Source organism: Mesitornis unicolor, unplaced genomic scaffold (assembly GCF_000695765.1).
Source record: "Mesitornis unicolor isolate BGI_N332 unplaced genomic scaffold, ASM69576v1 scaffold44300, whole genome shotgun sequence".
In the NCBI taxonomy this organism is placed as follows: domain Eukaryota; kingdom Metazoa; phylum Chordata; class Aves; order Mesitornithiformes; family Mesitornithidae; genus Mesitornis; species Mesitornis unicolor.
Window position 1 is genome coordinate 637 of NW_010158486.1, and position 4533 is coordinate 5169.

Below are 4533 nucleotides of genomic sequence, written 5' to 3' on the forward strand. Positions count from 1 at the left end.
GGAAGAGGCCCTGAGGGAACCAGTGGCCAAAGGGGCCAGTGACCTGAGGAGAGTGACCCAAGGGGGCCAGTGGCCTGAGGGAAGGGGCCTGAAGAGACCCTGAGGGAACCAGTGGCCAAGGGGGTCAAAGGGGCCAGTGGGCTGAGGGGATCAGCGGCCTGAGGAGAGTGACCCGAGGGGGCCAGTGGCCCGAGAGGATCACCCTAAGGGGACCAGTGGGCTGAGGAGAGTAACCCAAGGGGGCCAGTGGCCTGAGGGGACCAGTGGCCTGAGGGGACCTGAACCCTGGGGCAGCCAAGAGCTGGCTTTGGCCACAAGCCCACTGTCCCCACAAGCCACCGCGATCTAGGGCTGAGCTATAGCAGGGCAGAGGTCCCATAGGCTCCTGGTGTCACCTCCTGCGATGTGTTGGGGTGGCAGCAGAGGGTGCCACCAGGCCACCTCTGTCCTTAGAGCTCTCAGCAGCCAAAGGGATGGGGAAAAGATGAAAAACCTCGTTATCTACTAATTAACCTGGCAGTGCCAGGGTGCAGGACGAGCCTGTGGCCTCTCCCACCTCACCAGCACGTTCTCAAAGATGGTTTTTGCCATTTTTAAACTGAAGAATGAGGTAAAATGATGGTAAAAATCCAAATAAATGCTCACTCCTTTACAAAACAACAGGCTGTTAAACCTCTGCTGGAGCTTGCCATCCTCTGTGGCTCAAGGATTGTTTGAAAATACCTTGAATTTAGTAAAAAAACCAAGTAGGTAAAGCCTCAACCTCGGAAAATAGAGCAAAGCAGGCTGCGAGGGCCCTTTTTTGGGGTAAAAAAAACCCCCAGCTGTATCAGTTAAACGCACCATCACACTCTGTTCTTTTCCACCAGATGTTCTGCACCGCCGGGCAGAAAAACGAGCAGAAACCGCAACGAAGAGGAACTAACGAGCACAGCCGCCCCCAAAACCCCCTGCGAAGGACCACAGAGGTTTAAGCGACGGCCCCAGGACGTTGAAAGGAAGCGAGCGAGCTCCAAACAGGCACTTTTATTTGCGGTTGCGACGCCGACATCGAAGGCACCGGCGCACGCGGGGGACACCACGCGCCCACGGCTCCCGCCCGAGGTAACGTCCTCGCATAGGAGCCCCGGTGCACGGTAGGAGCGTTAATGCCTCTGAAACACATCTTAAACGTTCCATTTCTGGTTTCAGACTATCAACCTTGCAGCTTTTAGCAGTGTTTTGTAGGTTTTTTTATACTTGCCCTGGCCTGATTCAGGGAACGAATCGAAGCATGCGTGGTTTCTAAGGCCGAAAGTTGCGTCTCGGTACAGAAAAGAGCGCGGTTATTCCTAAAGACAGACTTTAAATACGCAGCTTTACACGGGAGACGCGCTTCGAGCGCGCGCTTGTGCGCAGAAACAACCCAAGGAGTGGAGCGAAGCCTTTCCCGACACCAGAATCCCGCCGGACAGCTGCCCTCGCCCAAATAGCTCTGATATTTTACCAAAAAACCCCTCGTTTACCTGAAGATTTCCCATTCTGCTTGGCTTTTTGCCCCTCTAGTGCTGTGTTCAGTTCTGGGCCCCTCACTATAAGAAGGATGTTGAGATTCTGGAGCGTGTTCAGAGAAGAGCCACAAGGATGGGGAGGGCTCTGGAGAACAAGCCTGATGAGGAGCGGCTGAGGGAACTGGGCTTGTTCAGCCTGGAGAAGAGAAGGCTGAGGGGAGACCTCATCACCACCTCCAACTGCCTCAAGGGAGCTTGTGGAGAGGTGGGTGCTGGGCTCTTCTCCCAGGCGATGGGGGATAAAACAAGGGGAATGGCATCAAGCTGTGCCAAGGGAGGTTCAGGTTAGAGAGAAGGAGGAAGTTCTTTACTGAGAGGGTCGTCAGAAGCTGGACCAGGCTGCCCAGGGAGGTGGTGGAGTCACCATCCCTGGATGTGTTTAAAGAGCGGGTAGATGAGGTACTTAGGGATATGGTTTAGGGGGTAGACAGGAGCGGTTGGACGTGATGATCTCAGAGGGCTTTTCCAACCGAGCCATTCTGTGATTCTGTGACTAAGAATCCCAAATTCTGCTCCTCCAAGACGGAGTTTACAGAGCGCAGCAGAGCCAAAGCCGCGTCCCGATAAAAAACAAACGCCTTTTGCTACATTTATCCTCGCCGCTTCTATTTCCAGACCTAAAAACCATAAATCTCTGCTGTGTTTTGGCCATTTATGCCAATAAATCAAGTTACTGATGACCCTCGGCTATTTCAGACAGCGTTTCCACAACCAAAAGTGTCTTGGGATACAAAGAGACCAGCTAAAAAAAACCTCAAGGAGCGAGCGGAAACATCCCCTCCCCACAAACATTTCCAACGGGAAATAAAACCACCTCAAAACTTCCACGGGGATGGGAGAGGGGGGGAAAAAAAACCCCACACATTAAAACCATTCAGGACCAGCAGCAGGCAGGAAATATTTTCGCGGAGGTGCTGTAAACTGAATTTATTCCCTTAATTATAACTTGAATTATTCCTACTATCCCCGGATTCTCCTCTTAGCTTCACCTTTTTAGCTTCACCTTTACTTTTCCCTTCGTCTTTTTAGCTTCGCCTTTGCCTTTTCTCTTTGCCTTCGCCTTTTCTTTCTAGCTCTGCCCCCCAGCACCGGATCAAACTCCAAACTCTCATTTTCAGGGCCCAAAATCTCAACACAGTCTCATTTTAAGGAGCAAACTGTCATTTTTAGAGTCAAAAAGCTCATTTTTAGGTTCCAAAATGGAAGTTCAGGGCCCAAACTCTTCTTTTTAGGGCCTAAACTCTTCTTTTGGGAACAAACTCACATTTTTACAGCACAAAGTTTAATTTTAGGCACGTAACTCTCATTTCTTGAGCCAAAATTCCTATTTTCAGGGCCCCAAATCCCATTTTAGGGCCAAAACTCTCGTTTTTAGTGCCTAAACTCTCATTTTTGGGCCCAAACACACATTTTTGGAGCACAAATTCTAATTTCAGGGCATAAACTCTCTTTTCTTGAACCAAAGCTCTCATTTTCAAGACCCAAAGTCTCAGTTTTCGGCACCAAACTCTCATTTTTAGGGCCAAATCTCCAATTTTCAGGCCCAAAATCTCAATGTAGGGCCTAAACTCTCCTTGTAGGGCACAAACTCTCCTTTTTAGCACCCAAATGCTCATTTTGAGGTTCCAAAATCCCATGTTAAAACCCAAACTTTTTTTTTCTGGGCTCAAATTCTCCTTTTAAGGTCAAAAATCTCATTTTTAGGGCCCAAACTCTTCTTTTTGGGCTCAAACACATCTTTAGAGCACAAACACTAACTCCAAACTCCATCGAAATGCGAGGAAAAAAGGCGCTTTAACCGACGGCGTTCGATCCCAGCCGGCGCAAACCCGCGCCTGCGATGGGCTCGCGGGAGACGTCAGCGGCGCTGCCAGGTAAATATGGCAAAAATTTATGGCCAAAATCGTGCTGGAAGGGATCGAAATAGCGGCTACGGAACCGAAACGCCCAGTAAAAGCAAAATATACAACCCTCCTCCCCCCTACTCCCGCAAAGCATTTAATAATTCAGGTAGAAAACAGTCCCTGTATCTTACAAAAACACTACAGGGCTCTAAAAAACACGAAGAAAATCGGTATAAAAGAAGCGAAATAGAACCTGCAGCACAACTTCAACGCGGTTCAGTCAACGCCGGGTCGCGTTTTTTAAGGCAGGGGTTGTTGCGTGTGACCCCAACGAGGCTCCCGCTGCCCTCCCCGAGCTTTGGGAGCTCCTAAATCACCCGGAAGGCCTCGGCGCGTCCGTTTTTAACGCCAAATCAAGCGCCGCGAGGTGCAATTCGTGGCGGCCTCCTGTTGCTCAAAAGGACACTTGGGCAGCTGTGAGTTATCAGAGGCGGCGCTTCAGTTTCGCCCCATTTCGGGTTCAAGCTTAATATTTGTGGTTTAGTGATATTTAACCTCCTTAAATCTCTCAAAAACCCACTTTTTCTTTCTTTTTTTTCCCCTCCTGACAGGAGCTCCCAAATCTCTGCACCTCTGCGGTAAAAAACCGGCTGTCAGCTACGAGCGCAGGCGACGCCGCGGCAGCCGGAGGACGTAAGGCAACCTTGTTTGGCGTTTGGTTTGCTTCAAATCCCCTACAGTTAATCTACAACAGCCACACAAAAAAAACCAGACAACAGAGATATATACACGTTCCTCCTTCCCCGTGCCCGCAGGTGGGGGTCTCCCGAAATCCGGCCCTGCTCGCTCGGTTTGTGCGCGGCGAGGAAACCTTCGCTCTGCGTAATTGTTCTTGAAAGCTGAATTTTTAGGGGAGGGAATCAGCAGAAGCTGTGAAGTCCTTCTACAAAAACACAACCGCCATCCTTCCACCTATCACAAACCCCTTGGGGTTCTCTCAACGCCCAAGCCCTGCTCATTAACCCCCTCGTTTCCCTCCACCGTCACCCTGCGCGCTAATTAGCGTATCCCTACAGGAATTAATTGTATAAACATTGTATAAACCAGGCCCTCGGGCGTCTCTGGGGGCGCAAGAGAAG